General features: G+C 44.9%; 1 protein-coding gene and 1 pseudogene across 5 annotated transcripts in view; both read right to left on the bottom strand.

Annotated features, from left to right (window-relative positions):
* PHACTR1 (phosphatase and actin regulator 1) overlaps window positions 1–20,447 on the bottom strand; it is a 485,326-nt gene that overhangs the window by 139,002 nt on the left and 325,877 nt on the right. The window lies entirely within an intron of this gene.
* LOC132229411 (TCF3 fusion partner-like) lies at window positions 11,275–12,038 on the bottom strand (annotated as a pseudogene).

Raw genomic sequence — 20,447 nt, 5'->3', positions numbered from 1 at the left:
TGCTACCCAGTCTGTGGTATTTTGTTATGGCAGCCCAAGCTAACACAAATTCCTGTCTTTAATTAAAAGACCTTTATACGTATAAGTGGACTAAGAATATTGGACTAAGAATAAAAACTATTTGAACGCGAATAGTGGTACAATGCACATAGATAAGGGGGTACTACTGAATTGACCAAGCAATGGAACATAATGAGCCTGCGCATTGGACCACACTGGCCACTGCACACGTGTGCTTCAATGTCCCCAAATAATTTCACTTTCCAAGGCACGTGCATAATGATTTAATCGATTCATTTAAGAAAATATAGGGAAACATGTTTCAACCACTTTTATTGACCTGAACCCCAGGAACGCCAGCGTGCAGGGAACCCCACACTATGGGAAGCTGTGCTGTGTGGGTCTTGCAAGTCGGTTGGAGAAGCAGGCCTGCCCCAGCATTAAACCTGGAGGTCCCGGCGGTCTGCTGGGGAGAGGGAGACCAGCACAGACACCAGAGCACTGCTCATGAACCAGCGCTCGTGGTTCAACACCCCCAGACCCCTTGCATCTTTTTGATGAGGGTCTGACCAGCCTTCTGGACACTGGGAGCATTCTGTTTCCTCGGGTGGTGTGAACATGGGAGGGGGGGATCTGTCCCCTCCTGAGCTCTGGACGGCAAGCTCTCTTGCCCCTTTGAGACTGGGCAGTCACCTCTGGGCTGCCTTCATCTGCACACCAGCAATTTGAACCACTGCCCCTTAGGGCTGTCTGAGCCCCCACCCTGCCTTTAGACTGGCCAGTGTGATGACCTGAATGCACGCAATGTCTGCTTGGCCTGTGACACAGGGCATGGAAGGGGCATGATGGGGCCAGCCTTTGTAGTAACATATACAAACACAGTTCATAATTGTTTTCTTGATTTCAACTTGTTATTCTTTTGCCTATTTTAGAGGGATGGTTATAGACACTGGCATGCATCAAAATTTCTGATTAACAACAAAACACCCCACCCATCCCCATCGCCTTTCAAATCAGCCTGGACAGGTATCTACCAATTGGACGGAGCATATTAATATCATTCCTTTTCCCCCAGCAGGGGGAACATCAGCTGTAGGATCTAAACTTAAGTGGCCTTCCAGCTCTCATTTCAAGAGACACACGCCTGCTATAAGCCTGTAAATGTTTAATGCTTTGCACCCGGGTGAGAGAATGAGCCATGCTGTCAAGCTTCTCTCTCCTCCTGTCCTTCATTTCTTATTCCTGTGACAACCCCATCCAGTGCTCACTGTTTTCCCAACTGTAAGGCTATGCAGATTTAGATTCCCTGGACTTTTAAAAATGTCCCCACTACTAAATCTGATCCCGCGGAAGCTCAGCTGTAATCTGGCCACTGCAAGAAGAAAAAGGCAATAAAGTTGCCTTGTAAGTCACTTTCATACCCAGGAGCTGGGTATAGCCTGAGCTGGCTTCAGGTGAAACTAGATAAGAAAGGTTTGTCTTCGGCATCTAAACTACTTATTCTTTCACCTTTTTAGGATCCCTTTCCCCTTCAAAGTTCTGCTTGGGAAGTTTGCTAGATTCTTAACCTTTATGTTACTTCTTTAAAAATTCATCCCACGAACCATTTCCCCAGAAGCCCAAACTTCATCTCTGCCTTTTAGGTTGCCTGCTAATTAAACAAAATGAAACAAATCAGACACTGAATACGTGTTACCATCTACTGAATACTGTGGGCAGTGTGTAGTTTCCCAGGTAGAAACCCTTGTTATTTTTAACGAGGATATGCCCTTCGTTGATTTTAGAGAGGAAGGGAGGGACAGTGGGAGTGGCAGGGAGAGATAGAGAAACATCAACAGGCCATCTCCAGGACACACCCTGACCAGGGATCAAATCTTTAACCCTGGTGTGTGCCCTTACTGGGAATTGAACCCGCCACTCTTTGGTGTACAGGATGACGCTCCAACCAACTGAGCCATACTGGCCAGGGCCCTTATTATTTTTAAAACAACTAAAGACAATGAATGACCTTAACTGTCAGAGTTAATCTAATGATGGAAACATCAGGCTAGTTGGAGTAAGTGGTCCTTCCAGCGGCCCTAAATTCATACCCCATGCTCTCTAGGAAATAGTTCCTAAAAGTACCTTCCAATTTCCAGAAGGTGACTTCTTAAAAATTAAAGACAGAGATAAGAAAGATTTTACGTGTGTAAAAGTAGAGAGATTATTATAATGAAGCCCCATCCTCCATTTTCAGTTGTCACAATAATTTCTGTAAGTTTGATGAATAAGTTAGTCCATCTCTAGAATAAAAATCCCATATGGACTTTATATATATAAATGTGGGACAGGTTTCACCTAGAATTATTTTTATTCTACCAGAAAATCATTTGGTTGAAAAACCTGTATATCTCCTACTACTAGAAACTGTCACGATGTCTTCACCTGCAAGCACCATGCTGATGTAACTTGTGTTTTTAAAGCTTTATTTCTTTTGACAAATACAAAGGTCTTGTCAGGTGTGATAACACTTTTTCCTTCAGGAGAGTTACATTTCATTTAATTACAGACACAAGCTGAATATGTATTGGGGGGTTAATTCGTAATAGGTTCTGCAACCCCAATTAAAAATACAGTGGGGCCTTGACTTATGAGTTTAATTTGTTCCGAGATAGAGCTCGTTAAGGAGCTCATTAACTCAAATTACTCTATCAACTCAATGCAAAAAATCCGCTGAGAGACAGCTGGTATCTCAAAAAACTCGTTAGTTGGGACACTCGTAAGTCAAGGCCCCACTGTAACCTTGAAAACACAGGGCACCTAGATGTAAATAACAAAGTCCTCATGTACTGAAACTCTTAAGAATGATCTAAGTCATTATTAGATTGTTTCCTATTTAGAAAATTTTGGCAAGTATTCTGACACAGAGATGAGTCCTTACTGAAGGTGGTGGCTGTAGGGCTTAGGGACAGACTGCTCTGATACCACACAGAGGCAGTGCCAAAATCACATCATCAATACATGGCATGCCATAATGCTACCTATAATTTTTCTTACAGAGCCTTGTTTATGTGAATATATATAGACATAGATCTATTATACGTATATAGACATACACATCCTATCTAATAATAGACAAACATGGTAATTAACCATACCTCCGCTACGCTTCCCATTGGCTAATCAGGGCAATATGCAAATTAACTTCCAACCAAGATGGCGGCCGGCAGCCACGCAGCTGAAGCGAACATGAGGCTTGCTTGCTCCAGTGATGGAGGAAGCCAAGGTTCCCCGCCTGCTGTGGCTGGGCTCTGAGCTGCACTCTAAGCAACAATGTTGCAATTATAGAAGCTAAACAAACCCCAGATACCTGCTTTCAGCCAGCCGGCCTCTGAGTTGGAGCTGCAACAAAGTTTCAATTACAGAAGGTAAATAAATCCCAGAATAAAAAAAAAGAAAAGAAGGAGAGATTGGGAGCTTCAGTTGCAGGCTTGGCCCTCCTGAAAATAGCCCTCAGCCCCTCATCCAGACTGGCCAGGCACCCCAGTGGGGACCCCCACCCTGAAGGGGATGTGGGCAGCCTGAAAACAGCCATCAGCCCCTCATCCAGACTGGCCAGGCACCCCAGTGGGGACCCCCACCCTGAAGGGGATGCAGGCAGCCTGAAAACAGCCATCAGCCCCTCATCCAGGCTGGTCAGGCACCCCAGTGGGGACCCCCACCCTGAAGGGGGTGCTGGCAGCCTCAAAACAGCCATCAGCCCCTCATCCAGGCTGGTCAGGCACCCCAGTGGGGACCCCCACCCTAAAGGGGGTGCAGGAAGCCTGAAAACAGCCATCAGCCCCTCACCCAGGCTGGCCAGGCACCCAAGAGGGACCCCCACCCTGATCTGGGACACCATTCAGGGCAAACCTGCTGGTCCCCACCTGTGCACCAGGCCTCTATCCTATATAGTAAAAGGGTAATATGCAAACTGACCCTAACAGCAGAAAGACTGGGAATGACTGGTCACTATGACACACACTGACCACCAGGGGGTAGATGCTCAATGCAGGAGCTGCCCTCTGGTGGCCAGTGAGCTCCCACATGGGGGAGCTCTGCTCAGCCACAAATCAGGCTGATGGCTGCCAGTACAGCGGTGGTGGTGGGAGCCTCTCCTGCCTCCTCAGCAGCGCTAAGGATGTCCGACTGCAGCTTAGGTCTGCTCCCCACCGGCAAGTGGACATCCCCCGATGGCTGCCAGGCTGCCAGAGGGATGTCTGATTGCCAGCTTAGTCCCAATCCCCTGGGGAGCAGGCCTCCACCAGCAGATGGTCATCCCTGAGGGGTCCCAGACTGTGAGAGGGGCACAGGTCGGCTGAGGGACCTCCCCCCCCCCCCAGTGCACACATTTTTGTGTACCGGGCCTCTAGTATTATTATAAGCACATAAAGCATTCCTTTGAGGGGGGTGCAGAATCAAGTGCTGTAAAGACATACCTAGGAGTGTGTGAGGTGTGTGTGTGTGTGTGTGTGTGTGTGTGTGTGTGTGTGTGTGTGTGGTGGGGGAAGCTTTTCTCAGTCCCACCTTTAGCCAGTTATTCAGCCTTAGAGAGATCACATTATGTTGAATTGAGTAATAGTAACAGATATACAGATTTTCAACAAAACAGTTCTCTGGTAGTATAAAAATAATTCTAGGTGAAACCTGTCCCACATCATTATTGAATCTAACTGTAAGACTGAAAGAGGAACAAGCCTACATTAAGATCCTAGATAGTTCTCTCATCTATAAAATGAGGGCATTGGCCCAAACTCAGGAGGACACTTAGCTTAGCTGAGCATTCTGGTGGTGGAGTCAGATAGACCAGTTTGAATTCCAGCTTTATCTTTAGTCACTGGTCAATCTTATATCGTTTTCTAAAAAACTCTCGAAGCCTCAGTTTTTCTCAAATGTAAAGTAGGTATAAGAATAGTGGCTTTCTCACAGGCACAGCTATGGAGGTTCCTTTTGAATAATGTATGTATGAGATTCATTTAGCACTTCATCTGGGATATGCTAAGTGCTCAATAAATGCTAATTGTTATTACAGTGATGACGGTTTAGATTTACAACTTTTGGAGGATGAGTTGTTGGTTTAGAGCAGGCGTTTCAACTACTGACATTCTGAGCCAGATCCCTTTTGTTGTGGGGCTGTGTGTTGTAGGATGTTCAGCAAGATCCTTGGCTTCTCCCCACCAGATGCCAGTAGCACTGCCACACACCACCACCGTCTCCTCAAACTGTGACAACTAACTGTGTCTCCAGATTTTGCCAAATGTTCCCTGGGGACAAATATTCCCCAGTTGAGAACACCTGAGTGAGAGATATTAGGTTCTAGCTCTAACGATTATTGATTCTTAAATTTATCATGTGACAAAATGTCTTCCTGTGTGTGTATATGTTTTTAACACTTTTATTTATTTTATTATTTTTTTTCTTTTTTATTAAATTTACTGGGGTGACATTAGTTAATAAAATTATATAGGGTTCAGGTGTACAATTCTATAATACATCATCTGTACACTGCATTGTGTGTTCGCCACCACAAGTCAAGTCTCATTCCATCACCATTTATCCCCTCTTTACCCTCTTCTACCTCCCCCAGCCACCTTCTCCTTTGGTAATCACCATACTGTTGTCTCAATACTTTTAATATCTTTTTAAAAAATTTTTAAAATTGATTTCAGAGAGGAAGGGGAGAGAGAGAGAGAGAGAGAGAGAGAGAGAGAGACATCAATGATGAGAGAGAATTACTGATCTGCTGCCTCCTGCACACCCCACACACTGGGGATCAAACTGGAAACCCGGGCATATGCCCTGACTGGGAATTGAACCATGACCTCTAGCTGGTCAATACTTTTGATATCTTGATATTCCATCCTCTAATGGAATAACATTTCCCAGGAGGAAGGAGATTTAACTTGATTCCTCAGACCAAGTCAGAAGGAAGCATTGGAACCTGGAAAGACCAAGCAGTTATTCCTTTGGATTTACCAAGAACAAGAACTCTAAGGATGAATTTGGACCAAATGCTCTCCCTGCTCCGGAGACTTTAATTCTGAGAGTTCTCAAGGGAACACAGAGTTTTGGGAAAGAAAAGAACTGTAGTCTTTTCTGTTCTTGAGGCAACCTCTGAGAGCAGCTGGAAAAGCTCCTGGCAGAGGGCGGACCTGCCCCTGGAAGGCTGGGGGCAGGGCAGCCCACCTGATGGACCAGACACCAGTGCCTGGCATGCAGCCACTTTCAGGATCAGAAATGAGGGCTGGGCATGGCTGGTAGTGTAATGTTTTTGCAGATCTTTGTGTTTCCATTTTGAATTTTCTTAGTATTTTATTTTTCTAAGAGAAACAGAATTGTATTGCTTTTTATCCAGTTGGAGCCTGGTTTTAGACATTTATAGCTCATCTTGCTCAACATGTTATTTCTAATAACTAATCTTAGAGGTTTTTTGTGTGATTTTTAAAGCATAAACTCTCATATAATTAAATACGGATAGTTTGTTTATCCTCTTCCAATCCTCATAATCTCTATATATAAAAGCCCAGAGATGATTATGGTGGAACGATTATAATGACCAGAATGACTGGTGGCTATGATGTGCACTGTGGCAGCCAACCAGCCTGATCTGGGCCCTGATCATCAACCCCCCGCCCCGAGCCGGCCTGGCTCCAATTGGCCCCCAACACCCCTAAATCACTGCCAGGCTTCCTGGTGCATGTACAGTTAGTGAAAGCACAAGAAAATAATTATCAGTCCCTTCTGTCCCCAACCAGAGTCTCCAGAGGGCTCTGCTAATACTGCAGCCAAGGTGTGTAATTCTCCCTCCATGGCCCACAGTCCCAGGAGACCTTCCAAGTTAACTAAAAAAGGTGACCTAAGCATTAACGGGATGGCAGCCCTTTGCTGAGGAATGTAGAGAGGCTGGGTGGGGATTTTGTGAAATTGCAGTGACTTGCAGATTAGGTGAGCTTTCAATCTCTCTTTAAAAGGGGCAGCGAAGAGGACCCACAGGCTTCCAGGAGCAACAGCGAAGGGCAGGCACATTAAAAAACAGAAAAACTTTTAAACAAACAGACATGAAGATCATATTGGGAAACTGAGGGCAGAGCCTCGGGAAGAACACAAAAATCATTAAAGGGCCATCATCCCTCTTGATATATATTTGCAAACAACACATAAACAACGTCATCTCATGGCATGTGAAATGCAAAACAGTTCTGTTGTGGGTTTTCTTTTGGCCATCCTTAAAGTATAAATAGATCCAGCTGGGGGAAAGCTATAGCTTCCAGCATTAGACCCCATGGCCAGTCCCCAGACCCCACCTGTCCCTTCCTTATCCTTTCTCTGGCAGAGTTGGCTCAGGTTGTAATCATCTGTTCTTGAAAGTCTGGTAAAACTTGCTTTGAAATCTCTGCCATATTTTTTGTTGAAATAATTTTATCTATTGATTCAATTAGTTAATGGTTACGGATTTATTCACATTTCTATGTCTTCTTAGATCAGTTTTAATTATCTTTTTTGAATATGAATTTTATTTAAAATTTTAAATTTATCTACATACAGTTGTGCATTGTTCTACATAAAGCTGTCATATCTCTTACTAACTTTTATGACTTTGTGCCCTTTTTCATTTCTAATATCATTGATATGCCTTTCTTACTTTTTCTCTTAATCTCTTCACCAGGTGTTTCTATGTATTGATCCTCTGTATTGTATACTTTTCTATTTTATTACTCTCTTATCTCTGTATCTCTTAAATCTTCTATTTTCTTTGAAGTTATTCTTTTGTTCTTTGCTTAGTTTGTTAACGTGGATGTTTTAACTTTTGCTCTTTTCCCTATGAACACGTAAAGCTGTGAATTTACCTGTATTCCACAAGTTTTAATATGTAGTGCTTAAATTATGTTCTGCTCTAAATATTGTTTTATAAAAATATATCTTTATTGATTTCAGAGAGGAAGGGAGAGAGAGAGAGAGAGAGAGAGAGAGAGAGAGAGAGAGAGAGAGAGAAACATCAATGACGAGAGAGAATGAATCATTGATGGGCTGCCTCCTGCACACCCCACACTGAGGATCAAGCCCACAACCGGGGCATGTACCGTTGACTAGAATCAAACCCGGGACCCTTTAGTTTGCAGATCGACGCTCTATCCACTGAGCCAAATCAGCTAGGGCTGCTCTAAATATTGTAAATTTCCATGGTAATATATTCTTTGGCCCAGGAGCGAGTAGATGTATATTTTTAAATTTCACACATAACAGGAATTTTAAAATTTATCTTTTTGCTGCTGCCTTTGATCAGTATTTCCTTTACTGGAAACCTTACTTTAGCTCTGCCTTTCTGCTCAACAAGTTCTGCTCAGGTGTCAGCAAAAGGCTTTTGTTTTTGCCTTCTCATTGCAGTGGTTGCTTTATGTTGGGAAGGGAGCTCACATTTTCTGTCACTTCCTGAAAGCTCAACAATGCATTATAAAATGACTTATGCAAGACTAGTCGTTCTGTAGTAGGAACGCACTCCAGAGAATCAGGTCCATAATACAGCTGGAAGTGGAAATCTCAAGGCCTCACTCTTAAGTGTAAGCTCATAGCCAATGATCACCTGGAATTTGAGGGGACACTCCTATATGAAAGAGGGGCACCATGGCAAATAAAACAAAAAATGGTTTTATGAGAAACAGATAATATAAAGAACAACAAAAAATGGTTTTTATGAGAAATAGTCAATATAAAGAATAAAAAATACCATACAAAGTTCTTTTAGTACAGATTCTCTGCTATAGAAAAGGAGCAGAGAATAAGAGCTCTTGAAAATCAACAATGAGTGCCAAAATGAATGAAGCCATGTGTGTATGGGTTAGAACAGGAAGTATCCCAGAAATTAGAATAAAAGGCAAAAGACAGAAAATAGAGAATAAAGATAAAGAATCACTCAATGAAATTTAACATCTGACTGACAAAATTTCCAAAATGAGAGATCAGAGAAAGTAAAAAAAAGTAGTGCCAAAAGAAATAATGAAAGGAAATTTCTCAGAGTTAAAAGGACAAGGACCTTTAGTTTGAAAAGGTCAGCCAGATGCCAGTCACAGTGAATGTCAATGTACAAGTATGAGATTCTAGAACATCAAGGGTAAAGAGAACATCCCAGATATTCCAAAAAGGCAAATGGTCGGATCCAAACAAACAAAAATCAGAATGCACCCAACTTCTCAAAAACCACTCAAGACAACAATAACATCCTCAAATTTTTATAAAAATTGTTCAATACCTGAAATTCTCTATTCAAACAATGTGTGAGGTTCTTTATAACTACTGGAGAATATGCTGCAGAAATAAAAAAGAGTAAAGACGTGGATCCAGAAAAAAAATATGGGTTTCATGCAGAGACTATGTAAAGAAAAGCATCCTGATGGCAAAATGGCAGGTCTAGAGAGTAAACAGCCCACACTTAAACAGGAAGATGAAAGTGATGGGTTCTCACACACACAATAATGTAGACACTGCTTCCCGATTTAACTACATCTGTATATTGAAAGGACGGAGGAAGAAGGGTAGAGGACTGGAGAAAGAGTCTACCTAAAAGAGTAGAAAGTAAAGAGTAAACACCTGAAACTAGTAACTGAAATAGTAGCATTATAGGCCCTAATTTAGAAATCTAAGTGTTAAAACTGGTTTCCTTTGAGCAACAAGACTGGAAGAATGAAGCATGGAACACAGGAGAGCTGTTTTCATTGTAGAAACATTTCCCTTATTAATATTTTAAATCATGTACATATTTTAAATTGATAGAATTTAAATAAACACATGTAAATGGCCAACAGGGTTATGCAATTCAAGCACAATAACAAAGCTAATGTTCAGATGAATGATGTTCCAACAATAAGATATCAATTTTTTACTTAAATTAAAGATTAAAAACTTTAAAAAATATCCAGTACTAGCAAGGTCACAGTGATGTGCATGCCCTCAGATAGTAATGCTACGTTTAAATGAAAATAATCTTTCTGGATGGTAACTTGGTAATTTTGATACCATTGTAATTAACTTAGTAATTACAAAGGAGCAAAGCGAAGGGCCAAATATTGCAGGCATGCCATTTGGGCAGCTCTAACAGGAAGCCTCAGAGTTACACTCCCCAGGGGTCCAGCAAAGGAAAGATAGACACATGCCCAGTGTAGTTGGGGGGACTAGCAAAGGTGCTTGCAGGCAGTCACACTTGGGAACAGAGGTCATTGGCCAGAATGGGCAGGGCCATTGCAAATATGTGAAGATTTGAGATATTTAATCCCTAAGCAGAGTAGTTTCCCCTCTTGCGCTCTTGATGCTCTTGGTATTCTTGTTGCAGGGGGCACCCATTCTTGGCTCCCCTGCATTCGCTCACATGGCCCATGGCCACATGGATCCCCCACACAATGAACTAATGGACTGTAACTAACCTGATGGTGAACTGAACCCAGCTGCAACATGGAACGGAAACACGGGACCATGGCTTTGCTTTTAGCTCTACTGAAACCCCAGTCATACTTCCAGGATTGGATGAAAAAAAATGAGACTTTGGAAACCCAGGAATGTAATTCCACACAAATAAAAATCACTCATCCTCTCATGTGAGTCTCAGAAAATTCTTTTTTTTTATATATATATTTTACTAGAGGCCCGGTGCACAAAAATTTGTGCACTCGGGTGGGTCCCTCAGCCCACCCTGTGCCCTCTCGCAATCTGGGGCCCCTTGGGGGCCCCTTCCCCTGGCTGCTGGCACCAGTTTTCCTCCGGTGCCCGGAACCCAGGCCTTCGCTCTTCGCTGGGAGGGGCCCACACGGTGGGCGAGGGGCTTAGCTCTTTTAAAATACTTCTGAATGTTTGGTAAATAACCCTGTAGGAATCTACTTTCTGAAACATGCTGGTTGTTAAGGGCTGATTTGGGTAATCAACAAAATGTATGTTAAAATCCTAATCCCCAGAACCTCAGAATGTACCTGTATATGGAGATAAGATCTTTAAAGAGGGGATTACATTAAATTGTGGCAGTTCCAGTGGGACCCTTAGCCCATCTCACTGAAGTCCTTATAAGAAGAGGAATGTTGGGGTCCAGCCCCAGCAGGTCCAGGGGTTCCCAAAGAAGGAATGACAAAGAGGCAGCATTCAGGTTATCATCATAGCCAGGTTCTCTTTTTATTGTCCTGTTACATCTATATTTATACTATTTGATCCTATAAACATGCCTCTATAAGCTTTTTTTTTTTTTTTTTTTTTGCATTGGGTCCATTTATTGGGGGGTCAGTCAAAGGGGGAGCTGGCTAGGGTGGGGTAGGGCAGCAGCTTGTCTGGGCCCCGAGAAACCCAACTTAAGTCCAGAGCCTCGAGGGCTTAGAAGCCAAAGTCTTCCTCCACCTTTATCTGCACGGGGGCCAGCTCCGGAGTCAGCGGGACTCCTGCCCAGTGCCCTTCCTATGGCACTCGCCGCCTCTTCCAACTGCTGGGCCCCTTGCCAGGGGCCGGGCTGCTGGCTTCTGTGGGCGCTGGCGTCCTCCTGGGCGGGGACAGCCCCTCTTTCTCTGGAGGCTCGTTCTCAGCGTTGCCTGGGTTGGGGGCGTCTCTGCCCTGGCTGCCCTCGTCCTCCAGTAAGATGGTGAACTGGCTGGCCCGGTAGTTGTCACCATAGGAGTCCAGCACCCTCATGAGGAACCTCCGCTCCTGCTGGAGTCTCCATGTTATCCTCTATATCTGATGGAGCCTGTTCAGGACCCGCTCCTTCGCCTGCTCAATCTCCCTGCAGCGCCGATCCAGCGCCTGGTACTTCCTGCGATTGAGTTCCTGTTGGCGCCGCCCTTGCTGGCCTCAGGCTGCCTCCTCCTCTTCATCTCGCTCCTGGAGGCTGGAGCTGCCCAGACCCCCAGACACGAACTCCACTTCGGTCTCAAGCTCGCTCTCCAGGATGTGACCACCTTCAGCGGAGGCAGCGCCAGCTCCCAGCCGGGAGGTGCTGAGAACTCCTCAAAGCCCACAGCTGCCATGGACCCCTCTCTCTGCTCCAGCTCCATTTCTCCCTGGCTCCCGACGCAGAACTTCCAACCTTGCAAGCCTCTAGTTTAAAGTGGCTTGCGAAACTACAGCCCATCCCATTTCACAGCCAGGCACCCAGGCCCTGGCCGCTAAGCCTCCTGGGAGTTGTAGTTCTCTATTTCCGGCTTGCCTCCCTCGCCCCACCCCTACCCCAGTCCCAACTGAAAGGCCCTGCTGGCTGGTCTAACCCTGTGGCCAGGCATCTGAGTCACCTCGGGTCTTTATTCCTGTCCCGACACCACGCCATCTAACCATGGAGACTCTCCTCTTGCGAGGCCCCTGGGTCTCCTTCTGGGTCTCCTCAGCCAGGTACTGGATCGCGTGCCCCAGCGGCAAAAACAGCCCCTGCGCCTGGGTCTCCTTCTGGGTCTCCTCAGCCCAGGCACTGGATTGCGTACCACAGCTGCAACTCAGCCCCGGGCCCTGGGTCTCCTTCTGGGGCCTGGCTGCGTCGCCCCTGGGGTCCAGATGGTGTCCCCAGGCAGCTATGCAGCCTGGCCTCTGGCCCCGCCTCTGGGTGTTCTCCCATCACTGGTGATCAGTGATCTGAGAAGCCAGGCAGACATCCGCCTCTTCCCTGCCCCACCCAGCTTCTCCCATTACTGGCCCAGGGCCGGCAAAGGCGGCCAGGTTCTCTTATCACAGAAGCCGGCAAAGGAGGCCTGGCTTCTCCAAGCAAAGGCAGCTCGGTTCTCTGGCTCTTGGCTGCCGCCTGGGTTTCCGATTGCAGTCAGCGGCAGGCAGCTTCTTCCCTCCTTCCCCTTTCGCCTCCCAGCATTGCGCCTATGTTGGCAGTTAACTGCCAATCTTAGTTGGCAGTTAATTTGCATATAGCCCTGATTAGCCAATGAAAAAGGTATCGTCGTACGCCAATTACCATTTTTCTCTTTTATTAGATAGGATTGACTTTCCACAGAGAGGAAGGGAGAGAGATAGAGAGTTAGAAACATCGATGAGAGAGAAACATCGACCAGCTGCCTCCTGCACATGCCCGCAACCCAGGTACATGCCCTTGACCAGAATCGAACCTGGGACCTTTCAGTCCGCAGGCCGACGCTCTATCCACTGAGCCAAACCGGTTTCGGCAGGAAATTCTTTTCCTTAAGTTATCATAAGGACTCCACCTTCAGCACTCAGTGGGGAAAGGGATACCACAACTCCCCCAATAACAACTTGTGCCAGATAATAATTTGTGCCATATAAATAGCTACTCTCTTTGACACAGCAATTTCATTTTAGCCTGTGGAAATGATAAAATATTAGATATTAATATTAATGCACTACAACTGGGGTGGATGTTCTTATGTAAATTGTGGAGGATTCTTATGTATGTAATGGTATATCAATTCAAAAAATCTCCTCCAGTCATTCAAAGAATTACTATAGTTTATTGTTTTAAGATTCCTTTTTGAATATATTTTTTATTGATTTCAGAGAGGAAGTGAGAGATAGAGAGAAATAGAAACATCAACGATGAGAGAGAATCACTGATTGGCTGCCTCTTGCACTCCTCCTACTGGGGATCAAGCCCACAATCCGGACATGTGCCCTTGACTGGAATTGAACTCGGGACCCTTCAGTCCACAGGCCGATGCTCTATCCACTGAGCCAAACCAGATAGGGCATTTAAAAATATATATATATTTTATTGATTTTTTACAGAGAGGAAGAGAGAGGGATAGAGAGTTAGAAACATCAATCAGCTGCTTCCTGAACACTCCCTACTGGGGATGTGCCCACAACCAAGGTACATTCCCTTGACCAGAATCGAACCTGGGACCCTTCAGTCCGTAGGGCGACGCTCTATCCCAGAGGTGGGCAAACTTTTTGACTCAAGGGCCACAATGGGTTCTTAAACTGGACCGGAGGGCCGGAACAAAAGCATGGATGGAGTGTTTGTGTGAACTAATATAAATTCAAAGTAAACATCATTACATAAAAGGGTACGGTCTTTTTTTTCAATAGTTTTATTCACTTCAAACGGGCCAGATTCGGCCCGTGGGCCGTAATTTGCCCACGGCTGCTCTATCCACTGAGCCAAACCAGGTCAGGGCAGCTAGGTCATTTTAAGATTTTTTTTTAAATATATTTTATTGATTTTTTACAGAGAGAAAGGGAGAGGGATAGAGTTAGAAACATTGGTGAGAGAGAAACATCGATCAGCTGCCTCCTCCACACTCCCTACTGGGGATGTGACCACAGCCAAGGTACATGTCCTTGACTGGAATTGAACCTAGGACCCTTCAGTCCGCAGGCTGACGCTCTATCCACTGAGCCAAACCAGTTAGGGCTAAGATTCTTATATTATACATAAAGTGGCATAATCCTATATAAAAGGGTAATATGCAAATTGACCCTAACAGAGAACGACTGGGAATGACTGGTCACTATGACACACACTGACCACCAGGGGGCAGACACTCAATGCAGGAGCTGCCCCCTGGTGGTCAGTGCACTTCCACAGGGGGAGTTCTGCTCAGCCACAAGCCAGGCTGACGGCTGCCAGTACAGCAGTGGTGGTGGGAGCCTCTCCCGCCTCCTCAGCAGCACTAAGGATGTCAGACTGAAGCTTAGGCCTGCCCCCCGCTGGCAAGTGGACATCCCCCGAGGGCTGCCGGGCTGCCAGAGGGATGTCTGACTGCCAGCTTGGGTCCGATCCCCCAGGGAGCAGGCCTAAGCCAGCAGGTGGACATCCTCCAAGGTGTCCCAGACTGCAAGAGGGCATAGGCTGGGCTGAGGGACCCCCCCCCCCCAAGTGCACAAATTTTTGTGCACCGGGCCCCTAGTATTATATAAAGGTAGACAGCTGCTGGCCCTAGGCAGTTCCTTTTAAAGGGCCCACAGGGACTTACTTGGACTCATTCTCTCTGAGCTCCAGTGCTGGGCCAACAGCTTGAAAGGAACCAGGGACATTTGGGAAGGAACTAACTTGCCTGGAATTAGGCTGAGCCCTGGAGGGGCAGCTTTCTCCCAGACAGAGGTGCTGGCAGAGGCTTTGTTCCTTTGCTGGGCCCTCCCTGCCACAGAGCTGACAGGCTGAGCCATATCTGAGTCTCTATCTACCTGGCTCACACTTTTCACCCCACCCTGGTGATTCCCTCAGACCCCACCTCTCCCTACTTGCAGGCTCATCCAAGCTGTTTCCAGTGGCTTTTCCATACAACTGGCCTCTCCTGCCTTATGCTTCAGACTTTCTTAAAATCTCTCAAACAAGCAGCAGCTGGCCTCAGCATGCCCTGTACCTCTCAAGAAGTGGCCATAGGTCCGGCACTAGGGGCAGCCTGTCTTGGTTCACAGCTTGGCCTCTCCTGGGCACCTCCAAGCCCAACACAAGTAGCAGCCATCTGCAGATGGCTTTGTAGCTCATGTTGGGTGGCCCCAGGCAGGGCACAGGCAGTGGTTGACTCTGCACCTTCCAGGAGGCTCTGGAGCCAGTGGTCAGATTCAGATTATGCCAGATTACAACACTACCACCTCCATGAGTGACACAATCAAGGTGCGGACTCAGTGAGCACCAAAGTCCCACTGAAGCAAGTCCTGCTCCATAGGGTCGGCTCCTGCACAGCAGCTCTTCCACTGTAGTCACAGCCGATTCTCACAACCAATTGGCCTGGGGGTGATGCCAACATTAACCAAGGCTCAACTACAATAGGACACTGCACACAGCTCACACAGAGGTACACCTGGAGTGACCAGTTCAAGTGACTGGGGAGGCTAAGCCACTGGACCACATAGGAGACCTACTACACAAGGCCACTCTACCAAGTCCAAAAGACATAGCAGATCTACCTAATACAGAGAAACAAGCACAAGGAAACAGCCAGAATGCAGAGTCAAAAAAACATGTTACAAATGAAAGAATAGGAGAAATCTCCATAAAAAGAACTAAATAAAATGAACATTTTTAAGAAAGAAGCTACTATAGGTACGGGGATGTCAGTGAAATAATGGTAGTCTTGCACATTGTAACACCTGGTTGTTGATTTTTGTTTGTTTTATATATAATTTCTTATTATAAAAGTGATGCCCTAGCCAGTTTGGCTCAGTGGATAGACCATTGGGCTGAGGGCTGAAGGGTCCCAGGTTTGATTCCGGTCAAAGGCACATGCCCAGGTTATGGGCTCGATCCCCAGTAGGGGCATGCAGGAAGTAGCTGATCAATGATTCCCTCTCATCATTGATGTTTCTATGGCTCTCACCCTCTCCCTTCCTCTCTGAAATCAATAAAAATATATTTTAAAAACATGTGATACAATCACCTTTCAAATACTGTGGAAGTACCTGCAAATTCTCACAACAATGAACAAACCACTTAAGGTTTTGTTACCATCTCTCTTGTTTTTCTTTGGAAAATAATTCAGATGCTATCCTATATGTAAAGCTGGTATAGGACACAGCAGTGGTCATGTCTAATTTATAATATGCCTCCAATTATATCTATTGCTTAATACTAATATGCTTGCCAGAAAAGCAATAAAATTAACAGCATGGTACTTTTTTCCAACAGGGCAAAGTGATTTATTTAGAATGTTTCCCAGCCATTATTTGTGACAAACCTTAATAGGTGGAAGTTAGAAATTTATCTCTTTTGTTTTGATGGTATCATAAAATGAATTCCAATTATATATGAGCATGGGCAGGCTGAGCCTCTCCATGAAGAAACGCAGTTTGGACTGCTTTTTACTGCCAACAGTGAAGAAAATACAGTCATAAGCTCTTGTAACCAGGTACCTTCTTGGTTAGAGGTCATAGAGGTCAACAGGCCACAAAGGAGGCTGACTGTTCATCTGTCACTTTAGACATTATTTTTAAAAGGCATGATTTGCATATGAATAATACATAATTCAATATCAATTATATTTTCAAGGTCATATACACTGTTGTTACACCAGAATGTTTTCTGAGCTTTTCAAAATAAGAACAATTTTTTGCTGCTAAATACAGATATACCCAAAGGAAACACTGTTTTTGTCCCGATGCAATTCTGTTTGTCCTTGAAGCTGCACAGGCTACCCAGGCACCTGCAACAAGTATGGCAACAGCCTAGGCTGCTCTGCAACGTTCCCAAGCAAAATAAATAAGCAAATAAACTTGACAACAAGTATACATGATTCCTAGTGTAGCTGCTGAAAACGAACAGGCTATGCTATTAAATGCTAAGACTCTCCCTACCTTTCATTTCTAATTAAAGAGCCTACTGTGGGGATTTGCAAGTTTTATTCATTTCATCCTGGTCCCTTGAGAGTAAGAAAATATTCCAAATTGCTGAACCACAGTTTTTCACACTGCCGATGACCCTCTCCAGCAAACCCGGACACGCCCTTACTCCAAGTCAAGGACAGGGTTTTTTAATAAATCTCTGGAACAATTCGGTCAATGTTGAATTCTGATGATTAGTCTGAAACTTAATTGCACTTGTTTCTCCTCCAGCCCAATCGATAGCTCCTTCCATGGGGCTTGTTAGAAGCTGATTGTTAGATACTTGGCAACTGCTTCACCCTCAGGGAATACAAAGAAAAGCGCTACTCTAATTGCAGAGGTACAGCTTTGGGTCAGCGAGCAATACAAATGTTTTCCCAGTTAGCCAAATTCTGACAAGCCTCCTTTAGTTGGTGGGGAAAGCCTTCCAGAGGCTTTCTGGGATGTCTAGAGAGTGAATGTCCAGCAGGATCTCGCTGAAGCCTGGTGGTATTAACCCACAGGCAACACGAGCCTCCCATATCTCCCCCCTCTCGAGAAACCCAGAGTTCTAAGCAGCCAACTTTAACCCAAGAGGCTCCTCCACTGGGTAAAGAGCTCTTCCCTGATTTGGGGCATCACTGTGTTTGTGACTGGCACTTATTGCAAAAGTTAAGCTCCTGTTTTATCTCTTCAGAGATGCCTTGTCCCTTCCTACCTATTCAGATTCTAGCAACATCCTTTCTGCACCTGGATACACAATGAGTTTCCACACGTTTCTGCCAAGGTTGGTCCTAATGCTGCATGAGCCAAGGGTGGAATACTACCACCACTTAATACATTGCTTTGAGTTCCACGCCCACCATACTCCGTGAGTTACATAAAAGTATTTTCTCAGCTATTCCCCCCGCTCTTTCAACACAGGTTTATTGCAAAAGTGGCAAAAGAGTGGGGAGAGGGGAATTATGCCAGCTGCTCCTATTGTTTTCTAGACCAAGCCAGTTCCACCCAAAGTGTGCTCAGACCACTAGCATCAGTGTCATTTGGAAGCTTGTAAAACTGGCAACTATGGGCACTACCTAGGATTTAGTAAGTCAGAATCTCAAGGGTTGCGGGGGGTGGGGGGCGGGGGAGGGATATATGGAGCCCAGGATGTGAGTTTTAACAAGATTGTCAAAAAGTTCTGTATATGCTAAAGTTTGAGAAGAACGGGCCAATCAAGCTAGAATCATTACAATTGGTATCAGGGACATACCAATTCACCTCTTCTCTCTACCCTTTTCTTTATCGCCATGACCTGAGCTTTGTTAAGTAAGGAGGGAGGTGTGAACAGGGCTCAAGCATCAATCCTTTTATCTTCTGCAGAGCCCTTTCTTATTAACTCATAGTTACACAATAAGTGCTTGTTAGTCGATTAGTTCAATTCCACAGGGGATTTCCTAAGCCAATAGTCACAACTTGGTGAAGGCAACTATGTTAAAATACCAATCAACCAGCCAGCTCACAATTTGGGAGTTAAGAAGCTGAGAAATAGGAATACCAAGAGTGCCACGATAGGGTGGGAGAGAAATACACGAATAAATATAACATGCATGAGTGTGGGCCTCTGGTATAGGGACACAGAATTTTGGAAGTGAGTGGGTGGGGAGCTGAAAATGAATTTTTCCCCCCTCTAATCCTTTAGTGCCTCTGTAGTTTTTTCTCCAGCAGGCAATTTATCAAGTTTGTGCTGGGAATTAAACTGTTGGCCAGGTCTTTGATTGAGGTTAGTAAGTTCTTTTTTGCAAATCTTAGGGAAAAATGTTTTATTCCCAGAGCCTAAGATTTCTAATGCGACTGTTCAAAGATCTGAAGACTTTTCTTGGCTCAATTGCCTGTATTAACATGAGACAGGTGGGAAGGAGAAAGATTTAGAACAGAAACAATTTGGAAATTTCACAAAATTCCTCTGTTAATCAAGAGAAAATGAAACATTCTGTGGCTGGGTGGCTTGGGTGAGACAGTAATATTGCTTGGGGTGTCACGTCAATCTTTTGCAATAGTATGTAGCTTGTTTCTCCTAATATTATTTCTATTAATCCTCCCCTCACCACCAGGATTTCATAGCACACTCAATGTGTGCTTGTTTGAACGTTGTTGTTTAGTATGCAGTCAAGCAGAGTAAAACCTGCAATGGCTGTGACATTAAATCAGCTACCTCCCTGACTTTCCGTCTTCCATAAGACTTAGACATTACAGAGACTTTCACTGAGGCAGGTGCTAATGTCCAAATGTGCATTTTGTTTCATTTCCCAATTTAAAACACACCTATAAACTACCATGGTAAAGTGAAAGCTGAAAAATGTGTTTAAGCATGAACAGCTCTCGTTGAACCATTCCAAGTTAATGTCATTTTACTGGATCAGTAAACTATGTCTGGGTTTCAGTAGATAAGTTATCTTTTAAGTCTATTTAGAAATTTTTGAAGTAGCAAAAGGTAAAAGGTCTCATGTGTATATGAGAGAGTCTGCGCCACCAGAGTTCTAGATCAATTCCAGGAAGATGTTTCTATTCATCCTTTACTCACTGATTCATTCAACAACGATCACTGGGCATCTACCATCTGCCAGAAACATCTAGGACTGAACAGACAGAGGGTTCATAGCTAGCAGTCCACTGGGGGGTGACAAATGTTACATATTCAGAACAGGAGACAAATGACTGTGAATTGAGAAGAGCTCTGTAGAAACAAGAAGGTCTGATGAACAACTGTGACAGTGGTGCCTGATTTAAATTGGACATGAGCAAGTGACATTTAGATAAGACTGAAGGGATAAGTAGTGGCAGGGCATCTGCCAAGGCCATGGAGTGGGAACCGCAAGCATAGGGAAGGCTGTGTGGCTGGAGCAACTGAGTCAGGGAGGAAGGCAGGGCATGCAGAAGGCTTGCAGGCAAGGCTAGATCAAGCAGGGCCCTGTAGACCATGTCAAGGACTCCGAACTTTCTAAGTGTATTGGAAGCTACTGAAATGTCTTAAAGAGGGAATATGACTACTTTTTTTTTTTGCTTTAAAAACATTGCTGTTGCTACAAGATAGCAGGGTGCCAAAGTGGATGAAGGGAAACCAGAGGACCCTATTGTGATAGACCAGACAAGAGAAGTTAGAGCTGGCCTAGGAAGGAAGTGGTGAACATGTTCTCCCAATAAATAGGAGCTACTGATGAACAGGG

The sequence above is a fragment of the Myotis daubentonii genome, chromosome 3 (genome assembly GCF_963259705.1).
Source record: "Myotis daubentonii chromosome 3, mMyoDau2.1, whole genome shotgun sequence".
In the NCBI taxonomy this organism is placed as follows: Eukaryota; Metazoa; Chordata; class Mammalia; order Chiroptera; family Vespertilionidae; genus Myotis; species Myotis daubentonii.
The sequence above is the reverse complement of the archived record's forward strand: the minus strand, read 5'-3'. Positions and strand labels throughout refer to the sequence as shown.